Here is a 14,312-nt window from a genome sequence, read left to right as displayed (position 1 = left end):
TAAAACTTGATTGTCAAGTTCTTACAACTCATAATTCAAAGAGGTATATCTGAAGTCATGTTGCAGGATTTATAAGAGAGCATTTTTCTTGCTCAGATAAAAAAAAAAAAAAAGGAATAAACAGATCAGCCCCACCCTGGAGGTAGAGGGAAAAGAAAATAATTAGGATAGAAATAATAACATTTTTTTCAGGAAAGAATAGACTAAGGGAGGTATCTGCAACATCTATGGATGAACTACTATGAGAAAAAAAAAGCAAAACAGCAACACTCTCTGCTCCACTAAAAAAAGAAACACACACTCTCATCCTGTATTTCACTAGGTAAATGAGATAAATAAAGTTGGCAAGCCAAAAGCTCCTACTGGTATGCTGACAGGCCTTGTTATGGCAGACACGAACTAGTTCTGCTCTCACTCCAAGGAAAAGGTTTACTCTCAGTGGACACAAGGACGTGAAGCTGTATTTGCATGACATAGAGTCAAATCTAATATTTTTAGCACCTCACCATAGAAACATAGTCACAGTAAGCCCATGTCAGGCATGGGCTCCATATAATTTACTGGGAGGTGGTAATAACTTTTCTTTACTGGCCAAATCACCTTCATATCATAGAATGCAAGTATATAATTCTTGGAGTGAATGTGTCACACCAGTTTGTAATACTAGATGCCCCCCACAAAAAATGCAGGTGTGACAGTGGCACCAGAAATTAAATTGAGTCCCCTTCCTAAATCTTTAGCTAAGGTGTAAGCAATCATTTGCACAGTGAAGTTTATGCTGTTCTAGCAAAGCAAAGTGCCCCAGCCTATTTACACCAGGTTACCTGAGGGTTTTAAAACAGCATTATATAATCAGAAAATGTTTACATTGAATTTTCATAGTAGATTCTACTAAAACACACAGTACTCCTTTGACCACTGCAGCAACAGAACTACTATAGGACAACGAGCTGGATTCTCCTCAACTGTTAAAAAATAATACATTATTTAGTAAGTTCCAGTTACATCTATGTAAATTTACTGAATATAACAGCATTGCAAAGGAAGCAATCTAGATTAATAGGTTGGTACTGCTTAAACTGAGGACTTAATTTTTGGTCAGTAGGGCCCTTCCAAACATAAAGGAAAAGAGTTCCACTTTCCTTTAAGATCCCACATTCAACCATTTGGCTTGGCATTTAAAAGAAGTACTTCAACTTTGAGAACATTTCACTCTTGAAGTAATTTGGAGACAAAATACAGTACGGAAAATATGTTCTACAGGTGGGACTGTAGACTACTTTTAAAAGTATAGCTTGCAGTAAAGTAAAGTAAATTTATCAACAAAATCAACAACTGGGAGAAATGGAGAGAAGTACAGGAGCCCATGTAAAAGAGTACAGGAGCTCATGTAAATCTATTTAAAGGACTTATTTCAGGTCTCTGTAAACTAATCACCAAAGCAGATTTGAAAACATGACAATAAAAACTATCTTAGCCAAATAAAAAGTTGAAAAATAAGCCCAGTTTATTCTCTTGGCTGTACACCCTAGACACTCTTGAAAACAATTTTTCTAATATGTAAGAAGGAAAATACTTTTTCTTTTAATAGGAGTCTGAAGGTAACGTTTTCTACGTTTTTATAAGCTTTTTCACATGGCAACATTGCAGCAAACATATGTCTACCATCTTTTTCAGCCCAAGTAAGACTGAAATAATTGCCACACAACATCTGTGAATTTAATCATGGTTAAATTCTCTGTGTGTTATTTGATCTAAAGAAGAAATTTAAATCTATAATAAAATGGGAAATACATATCCTGCCTACTTATCTCTGGGGCTTTTGACCAGAAGATGTCCTTAGTTACATTAACGAGAAAATATCTTTTAGCAGAGAGAAAAATTCACACCTGAGAAGAATAATAAAGGAGTCAAAGTAGCAAAAAATCCATAATGTTTTATTAACATAGGCTTCAGAGAAATAATACAACAGGAAAATTGTAAATAGTTGCATCAGAATAAATAACATTCTCCAAAATATTCACAAAGGAAATTGGTATTCAAAAGAAAAGAAGACAAAGCAGTAAGGCAGTAGCACTGTAAAGAAATTGTCAGAAATTGTTTTCTGACCCCAACACTGTCAGCCTTTATCTCAGCTTCAGAGAGGCAAAAGAACATGCATTTTCAGAAGGACACGCAAGCAGAGAAATGGAGAAAAGTACAAGAGCCCATGTAAAAGAGCACAGGGATTAAATCCCTGAATCATCCCTCAGATTTGCTCTCAAACATGAAAATAAAGAAGCTGGACCAGCTGCTAACAGGGTAGAACTTGCTTAGTTTCCAAGCATTTAGAAATTCATCAACTCTTCTTCGTATTCATTTTGGCATGTGTTTATTAGCTATATTAAATTCTTAGCTTAGGGTTTCATATACAGTGTTATCTTTGGCAGAAAATGAAAGATGTATGAACAATTTAAACACTGAACATTGATGTAAAATTGGATTGGCTTGTTACAAACTGATTTCCTCTCATCAAACTACGTGGGTGAAGGATGAAGAAACAAAATGCAAAAACGTGGTCAAAGTGGTGACATACTAAATCGTCTTCCAATCATTCTCAATAACTCTACAACTACAGCATGCTATCCTGATGGCCCCATCTGAGTTGATGATTTTTCACAATGTATTTCATGGCTTCCATCCCTACATGAGACTTTATTACTATCACATAGGAATAAAAAGCCATAAAACACTAGAGTGAATTTATCTTGATCAGATGCAATACTTATTTTCTTCACATGATTTCACCACCATTCCAAAACTAACCAATGATTTCATGCTACATTACTGAGCATTTTAAACTACATTTCAATGACAAGAAAGACACCGAAATGGTTACACTACAAATTAAAAGAACTTTAGCCTTTAAACACATTCCTACCTACGAGAATCAAGAAACGATCACAAGACACAACCATTTAATTCACTGATAAAAGACAGGACACCACAGAAAAATATCACTTCCACATACATCTTTCAAGACATAAGGAAAGACAAGAGACACGAAAGAAACTGGCAATGATAAATGCTATGAAAGCACCACTACCAGCATCTTTTTAAAACTATTTCCCATAGTAGCTTCCTGATATGCATTATAAAAAAATCAGACTCCATCACTAAGACATCTTTAAGACATCTGAGCTTAACTGCAGAAACAAAGCAAGATTCCATGCTTATGGCACTGAAACAGCCACTACCACAGAGCTGCTATCTCATATGACCCATTCATCCCTAGGACTTTTACCTTCTTGGCTATGATAAATTCACTATAACTCCAAAGTCCATATTTCTCCAGATGAAAGACCAAATGAGACAAATTATAATATACCCTTATTTTCTAAGCCAGAGCACAATACCAAGGTCCTGGTCTGAACACAGTTACTTATTAACGTAATTACTATTCATCTTCTTATTACTACTAATTGGCCAAGTAGAAACATAAGTCTCCAGGGTCATTGAAAAGTCAATACAATAATTTAACTGCCATTCAAAAATAATTTTGCTTGTACACTTGCAAGCAAACTAGGCTGCATCAGAAATGTTTCGTTAAGCTAAGAGCCTATGCTTTACCAAAAATATTTAACATTTTCCCAGCCATATAACCCCATTGACATGGGACCAATATTAATTCTGATCTAGTGTTGACACTAGAACTAAAAATTAACTCAGATTTGATTTATATACTGTATCCTTTCTTGCCTACCAAATCCTATGTCTTGCATAATATAATGTTGATAGCATAGAAAAGAGTGAGAAATCATTAAATGAAAGGAAGTGCATAAATAAATTCAATTATCATGCATAAAACATGCAAATGACTTAAAGACTGCATATGAAACTCTGGTTTACATTAATTAATCTCAGGTTGCACTTTTGAGGGAGAAGGAGACACTAATAGGATCCAGATTAATGCACTCCCAAACCTTCCAATTTGTTTTTAGGTACGGGTTAAAATAGATGTATTAAAATAAACACAGCTGCTCGCCTCCCCCAGCCCTGTTTCATTTGTGGAAGAAGGTGAAAACTAAAGTATATTGCAGGCTTAAGAATCTGGGCTTTTCCTGTGCTCCTCAAGACTGATGCTTACGCACCGTCACTCCTTTTTTTTTTTTTTTAACGGAGATAACTTCGTGCTGGAAACTATTCCAAAAACCAACTTAGTGACTTGACATGGAGAACAGGATGGGAAGTGTTTGGGCTTGCCTAATTCTGCCCTCTTCTTCTTCCTTCCCTACCCTGAATGATGCTGCAGATGGACCATTTTAAACTGTGTGCAGTCACACTTCTAAAAGGGGCTCAGTCCAAGACTGGTACAGTGTTTCCATGCAGCTCCATTAGGTGGGAAACAGGATTCGCAAGCGGACTTAAGCAGTCCAGCAGAAACACAATACATAAGAGGGGCAAATGTCTTTGACCTGCCACTGCTCTGGGTTTCACTGCCCAGGGATTCCCCCACAGCCTCTGCCAAATTATCCAGATATAAAAGTAGCAGGCCTGCAGCCTCCCCTTCTCTTTCCCACTGGAGTTGGGTGATGCTCCCGGCCACTGTCCTTGCCTGGGGGGTACCCAGGAACAAGCCACCAAGGACAAGATCAGTACCCACAACAGTGAACAAAGGGGAAGTGGCATTCCTAGGGGTGATCCTACCCCAAGAGAAAAGTAAGCGCATGGAAGAAAAATGCCCAGAAACAAAAAAGAAGGGAAGGTCCCATTCCCATCCACTGGGAGAGGAAGGTTAAATAAATCAAACAAAAAGGTCACCAAACTAATTTCGTACTGAAACCAATGAATTTGGATGAGAGGCCCAAAGGGGAAAGGTTAGGATGTTATCAGTGACATAATTTCTTTTTCCTTTTGTTGTAATGATTGGATATTAAACCCCTCCAACACAATGGGACACACTTTCTGAAGGGTGGGGGCAGCATTCAAAATCTTACATTTGTCTGGTTATTTTTGCGTGTTATCCTCCTGAACTACAGACATTAAATCATGAAAGCACGAAAACACATACAGGTAGACTCAAACATATATTGACACATATGGTTTCAGACACAGACTGACTTCTACTGACAGCCTGACTCAGAGAGCTTTTTATTAGAATTGATTTCTGTAGGTCTGCAGGTGCTAAATTCATTGCAATAAATAACAACAATAAGACTGAAATCTGTCAACATCTTGACAAATATTCAGAGAGCTATTTAGTTAGGAAATACGCTTATGATATTCATTGCTCCTAAAAGAGAAAATTATCATACAGTAACTAAACCCTAAGTAAGAGCTAAAGATATTCACCTCATGAAGTTATTTCTCAACTAGCCCCTTGGCACTTGATGGAATTATTCGCAGCACGAGCTCTACTTTTTCATTTTCTGTTGACTCCATGTGGGTACTTTCTCTCTTGTGATTAAAAGCGAGCTGCTCAATTCCTTCAAAGCATTTCCTTAGGTATGGTTGGATGTGGAGTGCTCCTTTGTCTCAAAAAGGATTCCTGAGAGATCATTGCTGCATCGAGAGGAAAAAAACCCCTGAAAAATGATAAAAAATGAACTTTAGAGGTATTTATATAAACATATTTTACACCAACACCATACAGAAAAAATGGACTGTTTACCTTGGAAAGAATAGTCTTTTTTCGCAAGATAATCATTCAAGGCCTTCCTGAATGTCATCCAAAAGCGATTCTGCTTCAACTTATCCAGCATCTGGGGCTGTGAGATAACCCTTGTGGCATCGGTCTCCTTCACTGACTCCTTCGTTATTAGCCTCCTGGTGGGTGAGATAGAATACAGTGAATGTAATAACCATGCTTCACACAACAGGCTCACTCTCTCTTTTAAATTGAAAATCCCCTTATTACAAAACAAGGGGTGTTCTTTTTCTTCTACCTTTAAGTAGGACTGCCACATTCATTGCTTTTTACAAAAACGCAGCTGCTTTTTAAGCTACAGATAAATAGAATCTGCTAGGCGGTAATTCTGCTCAGTCTGAATGCATTATTTTCTAAGTCACTTTGGTGAGGGACTTTTTATTATGAACTGGAATGAACAAGGAAAGTCCTTTTCTCAACTAATTATGACTACACTTTGTTCTATACTATTAACTTACAATGCCAGAATGGTCAGCTTTTTTTTTTTTTCCTCAACCAGTTCAAAAAATTAGCATGATTTCTGGGAAATTAGAGAGCTAATTATTAAGACTTTATAGACTAATGATCAAAATATAAATAACACAGAACAATGGTGTATCAATAACATTCACATAATCCCTTTGATACGTACAATGCAATCTACCATTTTAACCCCACTGATGCATGGGTGGGAGTTACTTTGACTCAATCGACAGAATTTTCTTCTCATAAAGATTTGTTAAACTAGATATTTTCAAAGAACTGAGGAAAAAGAGCAGAGCTGAAACACCATTTTTCATATACCTATATCTGGTACCCATTTTGTTTTCCTATTATTGGACTCCCAGTTTATGAAAACCAGGAATGACAGAAGAGAAGGTAAAGTTATAAAGATATCAAAGAAAAAAATCAGGACTTCTGTTGTTTCCCACCATAAGACATAATGTAGTATGTTTGATTTGAAAAATACTTGTGTTCTCTTTTTTTTTTTTCAATTAGCTACTTTAAAGAATGAATTAATTTGCAAAGAAGAATGTGATATTCTAAGTATTACCTAAAACTAGAATATACTTCTGAGATGTCAGAGCCTTCAGTGATCCATAATGCTTGGCTCTGACAATGTAAAACATACTCGACTACTTTCCAAGTGGACAACAACACATTTAGTTCAGTTGTTGTCCACAGCTCATAACTACTGGTACACAAACACTCCACTAAATGGAAGGCAAGCATTTAGATATTGCTACATAGTTCCTTTTATGTAACACATACTGGGCTGAATGGAATCCAATAAATGAATAAATAAATAAGAAAACTCTTTTGTCCTTAAAATTCATTTTCAATACTTATTTCTACCATCAGTATGGTAGAAAGATCTGCCAGCAGAACTGCTTCTGCCCAGCTTATGAATTAGAAAGAATCCTGGAGATAAGAACTTGCTCAGTAGAAAAAAACCCCTCACACTGCCATCATCCTAATATCCTACTTGCATTCAAAATAACCCCATTCCTATGTATTTCTGCCTGAAATATTATAGGGGATATTTATTGTACATTTTTCAAGCACCTACTTTAAGAAGATATATACATATAGCCAACAACAATGTCATTGCTTTGAGATGCTAAAACTTGCTACTTCCACGAGGCGTTCCTCAGTCCTCCAATACCCTTGGCAAACCATGAGCATTTTTGGGTTGCTTGTCTCCATATCTAGAGACCAACCTTAACCCTGGAAAATCAAGAGAAGCCTAATCCATGTAGACTGAAGAACAGTTGGTTCTACAAAGAAATAACTCTACATGTATCTGTGGAGCATTCAGGACAGGAGAGTAAATGAACGCATCCACATGAACATATTTTAGTACCACGCTCAGTGTTCGTGTACACTCAAGTATGGCCTTTCATATTATCTCTGAAACAAAGATCTCACATACTGCCAATTTAGGTATGTTACCTTTTGTACTAAAATAATAAAGGAATTTTGAAATGCTTATTACTGCTTGATTAAAAATTTATCTGAATCTGTCCATTTAGCAATATTTCTTTTCATGATATGACAGTAAGGACACTAAAGAAATAACTGTGAATGCAAGAAGGCTTACTGTTTTTCCTAAATTAATTTCAAAGATATCCTTAATAATTTTGTTGAGAATGCCATTCTTCCAGGTACACAACAGGCCTTCAGATTACTGAGTATCCCGCTATCAACACCACTAGTATCAATGGTGCACAATACCTTTTAATTAAAAATGAACTTTTTTCATTTTAGCTGAATCAATTAAAGACAATGTAATAGCCAGATTCCACCCTGTGCTCATCCTCTGCTGAGCACTCACTGACAGCTTTTCACAGAAGCCAAGGTTCTGGTGCAAAATTATTGAGTGACTTGACAAACATTACAGTCCTAGTAGAGGCCCATTTCCATACAGGGCAAGATCTATAATCTCCCAGTTTTGTACTTTATCTATCTGACCATGTTTCCCTACACTTCGGAAGGGAGAATCAAAACAAAAATTAATTCAGAAAAAAAAAATCAGCTTCACATCTTCACCAACCATTTTGCAGCTACTCCTTTCCCTTATAACTATATGTAGGTTGGCTGCATATGTCTTCCAGTGTATTTCTTCCATGATTAAAAGCAAGCATTTTACAGGTGCTTTTAGATATGCATGCACTTTGAATATTCCACAGGTCATTCAATAGCACATCAGGTATAACTAAACACGGACTTCATATTTCAGGGAAGTGTCAGTAGCAAAGCCCAGTTTTTATGACTTTCAAAATAATCTGAGAAATATTTTGCTAAAAGTGTTCTTTACCTGGTACTTATGTAGTACAATGAGAAACAAGACATATAGAAATGCCTCTTTATCACTTGAATGATTCACTAACTTACTGGGAGGCTGTGTCTCTATTGTTTCTGAGCTCACGTCACAAAAACTAAGTAGAAATCAATTTAAGACAATGAAGTTTAAACTTTACTTTCCCCCTCGGTATTCTAAAGTGGCAGTCAAGTTGGGAAAAGTTTCAAATAATGAAAGTCACTGAAGCCTAAATCACACACAATAGTGAAAGCTGAGATGCGAGATGGAGATGAAATCTAAAAGCTAATTAAATTCAACAAGAGTCTCTCAAAGGCAACATACCAGCTTACCCTCCCATGCTAACATTTCGTTTTGAAGGGTGCAGTAAATGGAGGGCCTTTCATGGCTGCAGATTTCACAATATGATCCACCAGCTAAACCTGAGAGAGGAGAGAAAAAAAAGATTAGATGCATGGATTACTGTACTGAATAGGTGCCAAGGCCAAGATAAAAAGAAAAGATAAGTTAGGGCTTCTGAGGAGCTGAATTTGAAGCCAACCAGCAAAACGGATTGAACTTTATTACCTCTAGTCACTGAGAAATTCCCTAGACAGTTGGATGTAATTTGAAAAGGTCAGAAAAAAATTTCCTTCACAGTATTATTGCTTCATGGTTTAAGGGTGTACCTTTGTGAGATGCCAGCTCTAATCATTTTTATTGACTTGCTCTAGAGGGACGGACAGATGCACAGGGAGTCAAGACGGACAGATAAGACATATCCTACCTTTGTTTCCAGTTCTAAAACATATCACAATATTAAGTATGTTTTAATGTTAATCATTTCAGTTTATCCTTTGCCATCTCAAAGAAGAATGTGCCTTGTTTCTCTAAGACAGCCACAAAAGCGGGGAGGGAGAGGAAGCCTGTGCATAATATTGGAAACTTGCTACAATTTTTCATATTTGATCAGAGCATTCATTGAATTCCACACGACTCTGATATATATAACTGAAATTCAGTAAGGGTAATGGGATTTTCTAGACATTTTTAGATATGCTCTGTTGATTTTTTTTTCACCCAAAGGGGAGCAGATCTCACTGAACAGGTTATAGGAATGACCTTCAGCATACTGACAGTACAAGCTTTACTATCAATGTGGCTGTCTTGGGGGAGAGAAACCCAACATACAAAAGGAAAAACGATAAAAAACAAAAAACCCCAAACCCACCCTCATTAAAAGCATTTGATTTTTTGACTTAGCATTCACAGATACTTGCAATCAAATATGAATATCTGCTAACATTACACTTACAGTCAATTTTTTTGTCATGCAATTAAAATCAAAAGAGATTTAACATCACAAAAGCAGAATTATCTACCCCAAACTCTGGAAAAGTTTAATTAACATTAGATTTTCTTCTTCTCAGAAGACGTTTGTCTTCTATTCATAATACAAGCATATGTATTCCCTGTATTCTGACTGAATGCACTGCAGAGGCAATTTTAATGGCCATTAAAGTACAGCTCTGTGAGCTTCTCTACTGTGTTATGTTTATGGAGCTTGCCTGCAAGCTGACTAAACCTTTTCCACTTGGATAAGAAAGCCATTTCCATCTGGTTATGTTCCCTCCCCTCAAGCCCCATACATCAGAGAGTAACATGAAATTGCAGCAAAAGAGTTGCATATATATTCATTCCTCCAGAACTTTACACCTCTGAAAGGAAATCAGAAAGGCTTAGCTGCAGTGAGGAACAAAAAGCACTGGGAATTGTTCCACTAATGGAAGCTGATACTTTCCATTGAAATGGACTACTCCAGACAGAAAATATGAATGGACAATTTAAACATAACACTTCTTCAACAATTTAAGAAGCTCTTGAAAGAAAACATGTGCACCTGTACATATAGAAAGGAGGCTGGGGAGAGGTAATCACCTACTAGATTTACAACAATTGATTTAGACTCTACTACTCTTATTTTTTTTAATCAGACTCCCACTGTTAACTTCAGGATGACGCTGAAACTGAAATAGGAATTTAGTTTTGTAAGATCACAGATGTGTAACTGCAGAGGTACCCTCCAGTTTCTGTCGTAACATGACAACATTATGATTTCTATTTTTTTTTTTTTCCAATAGGAGGAGTGACAGAGAAATTAAGTTCTGTCGTCCTCCTGATCTAAGGTCAAAGATGAATCCCCCCCCACTTATTTGTCATGGAAAAAGGGAATGTTTAAGACACAAATATTTAACATCAGAGACTCAATTTTAAAAAAATATTCCTCCATCAGCGTATTTCGATGCTATTTGCAACACAGTAACGTGATGCCACATCGTTCCATCTTTGCAAGACCCTCACTTCCTTTGTTTCTGTTCTTTTTTTTTCCCGTCTCCTCAAGAGCAGCACATGTTAACAGACAAGTAACTTAAACCCTGATTCATCATCCCAGATGTAGGAAGTATAGATCTTTTAAGATGTTCCATATGACATCCTTCTCACTCTATTTCAGCCAACAAACATGTGGGAGAAGTTGATCCTGTCTAAGCCCCACACAGAGGCGACAACACTCTCTCCCTTTTTGTAATACTCTTTATGATATTGTTTGCTTCCCATCTGATTTATCATGCTGAAGGTAAAATTGCACAAAATTCAAATTATTGCTAACTTGCACTGTAACGATAAGGTTAGTTAACCAATGAAACAGATTGCTCAGAAAGGCAAGAAGTTTTCAGTTTCTTCTAATCAGGATTTAATTTTAAACAATATTCTCACAGTTCAATCACAAGCTGTTTGGTTAGGTGCAGACATCCATTTCTGTTCTTTCCAACCTTTAAATCTATAGGGTTGTGACCCAAGTGGAATGACAGGTGGTGTAACAGGATTTCACCCCAGAAACCAGTAGGATTTCTGTATTTTTGTCTTTCTGTGTGTGACCAGGAGAATGCAACTTTTGTATATAATAAATTTGAAAATAAAGACCTCAAAATTCTGTGTTGTAACAATGACAGAAATTGTAGCTGCCTTTGTCTTGTGAACACTAGATTACTGAAACTCATTCAGCATATGACTTTAGCCAACTAAAAAAACATGAATCCACACAGTAATTTCTTTTTCTATTGGAAGTGCATACCCTGGAGATCTACAAGACAGGTATTCCATGTATGTCTTTCATTAGCTGACTTGAATGTATCATCCCCTTCATTTCTGATAAAAGCCCCTCCTCCCCACACATCTGACAGCAAAGTGAAATGCCATTTGTCCGTCCTGATAAAAAAAAAAGTTCCCTTACGACTTGAGGGAGGGCAGGATTCTCATATTGTTTTACCATGTCTAGATGTTGCCCATCTACACTTCCATTTTGTTCTGATCAACAGATATGCCTAACTGTATCACTCTTCCTAAGAGGAAAAAATCCCAATCAACCAAAAAAAAACCCAAAAAACCCAAAACAACAAAAAGCTGACTACAGAGCATGTCCCAGACACAATCCTAGTTTTAAATGAGCTCCAGTGTCACTTCAGCCTGCAGGAGGCCATGTTGTTCTCGTACATAGCTCACACAAAAGAATTAGATAACTATTTTACAGACAAAGAGGAAAGGTTTGAGAGATGGATATGAGTATCATTACTAAGATTAACTCCAATATGCAAAGTTAAGTGGCAGCTACCAGTTTTACTACTTCCAAGTACTCCAACAGGTCTTCTCCTTTATGAATGGAAAAGGTTGGTGAGCTTGTTTGTTTGGGTTCTTTTGGTTTTGTTTGTTTTTTTTTTTGTTCTTCATTCTTTGGAATATGTCCAAATATGGATGGTATTAAAGGTCTTTTCCAAACTAAGTGATTCTAGGATTCTCTGTCAGTTAAACATTTAGTAACCATTTTCTTGGTCTTAAAACCACTCTGTGATGTGTGTAATTTGAATTTTTTGTTATGCAGAAGAATTACAGCACTCTCAAAAAAGGCTGCAGTACACCTATTAGATGTAATGTTTATGTCTTGAATACCCACTCATTCTTAAAATAAATTAGACCTTATTAAAGACAAAAAGAAAATAAAAGGGACTTGTGGATTTATGATGCATAATAGTCCATCTTGTCAAATTCTTTCATCTGAACACTGATTCAGCTCCCAGCTCTAATATCGTTAAACTTAACTTCCAACAAATTAGGTTCGGGAACAATGCAATGCAATTGAAATACTGTATGCACTGCAGCAGAAAGAGATAACACTTTATGTATGTTTAGTGGGAAGAAAGAAAGAGAAAATCCTTCCTTGTTATTAAAGTCTTAATTAAAGGATCTCAAAAGTATACATAGGTATAGAAGAAATTTATAACCAAATTTTTTCTCTCACCATTTCAATAAGAAATTCAATGTTGGTTGATCACAGGGAGAATGCAAACCTGAACATTTGCATAATCAGCAGTTGCTATCACTTGAATTCTTCTGTCTTTCTAAGAAGAAAAGTAAATACCTCTTTCCAGTCAGTGCTTGTTTTAAAAGAATTCTCTAAAATGCAGTCCTTAATGATTTGGGCATTACACTTTGACCTTTAAGCCTTTTACTTATTTTTCAAGATTAAAATTTCAATCAAAAGTCAAAAAGCATCTCTAATCAGTGTATTATTGAATCCTCTCCAAGCTGTAGCCAGTATAAATAATTATTTGACAAAACTGAATCTTGATTTTTGTACATTTGTTTTTTGTTATTAGAACTGATTTTGGGACCTAGAACATGTGGGAGAGTAAACTGCTTGGCTGCCCTACAAAAATATAATGAAGATGCAGCCAAGGTTCTCCACATGCTGTTCATCATCAAGCGGAGTTGATATAATGCAATACAGACGTCACAGGTGTCTTTTTCAAATTTTATATTCGTAAAAGATTAGTATCTTTTTTTAGGCCTCAGACTTCACCCAGAGTGAAGTTCACTCTGCAGATTGTACTCCAAAAATTTAACTCTAAAATCATTTAAAACTAGTAGTTCTGGTAAGAAAAAATTTTAAGGCCAGGCTTTCTTTAACATCTACGATTAGTTTCGGGGGTTGATCATTTATTTAACACAGTTTTGGAGGACTGCTTTTGGCTTTCTGTGCTGACGGAGCACCGACCCCTCTCCAGCCCCATGAAAGCCAGAGAGTAGTAATATGCACTTTCTTTTTGCTGAATTCCCTTTTTTGTCAAGTGAAACCAACCTTTCCATTTTATTTTATATATATATATATTATATATATATAATAAATATATATATATAAAATATATATATATACACACACATATATAAACATGTATACATGTATACCTGCCCAAGAGTCTTCCATCGAGTTAAAAACTATGGTGTTTTGACTATTTGGTAGCTGTCCATGAGAGCCTTGCAACATTTCAATATTTGTTCACTTACAGTATATTTGGCTTTGACAAACAAGCACAACAGTTAAAATGATACTGTTCATATTTATGCCTCCCCTCTATGTCATGCTATTTATGTGAATGTATTCTTTTTTCTTTATTTGTATCAAAGTAGTACCTGGAGCCCCCAGCTCATTGCAGCCCAGACTACAATCCACCACATTCTTCACTTTCCTCCCTCAGAGGCCTTATAGTCAATCCAGATGAAGAGATGATGGAAATTAAAGAGAAACAGTGACTTGCCTAAAAACTTCCTTTTACCCCTCCTCTACACATGCATGGACATACAGTTTTTTTAAAGAGATTAAAGACAGCTTACAGAGAAATAAATTGTAAAAGTAAAGAAATCGAAGTTCATATTATAATGAGAAAATGGGGAAAGAGTTAAGATTGTCGCTAAGATTTTGTGTAACATTTAGAGCATGCTCACATTGTTGAA

At 36.2% G+C, this 14,312-nt stretch overlaps 1 long non-coding RNA gene across 1 annotated transcript in view; it reads right to left on the bottom strand.

Annotated features, from left to right (window-relative positions):
* Positions 1-1,916: 1,916 nt before the first annotated feature.
* Positions 1,917-14,312, bottom strand: part of LOC113993791 — a 104,094-nt gene continuing 91,698 nt past the window's right edge. The window contains exons 14-16 of the long non-coding RNA XR_005565426.1: positions 8,811-8,908; positions 5,651-5,805; positions 1,917-5,564 (exon numbers count right to left, since the gene is read on the bottom strand). This is a non-coding gene — a long non-coding RNA (uncharacterized LOC113993791). The remainder of the gene's footprint in view (positions 5,565-5,650; positions 5,806-8,810; positions 8,909-14,312) is intronic.

This window comes from Pipra filicauda, unplaced genomic scaffold (genome assembly GCF_003945595.2).
Source record: "Pipra filicauda isolate LSUMZ 115617 unplaced genomic scaffold, ASM394559v2 scaffold475_size475193_pilon, whole genome shotgun sequence".
Lineage (NCBI taxonomy): Eukaryota > Metazoa > Chordata > Aves > Passeriformes > Pipridae > Pipra > Pipra filicauda.
This window is presented reverse-complemented; position numbering and strand designations above follow the sequence as displayed.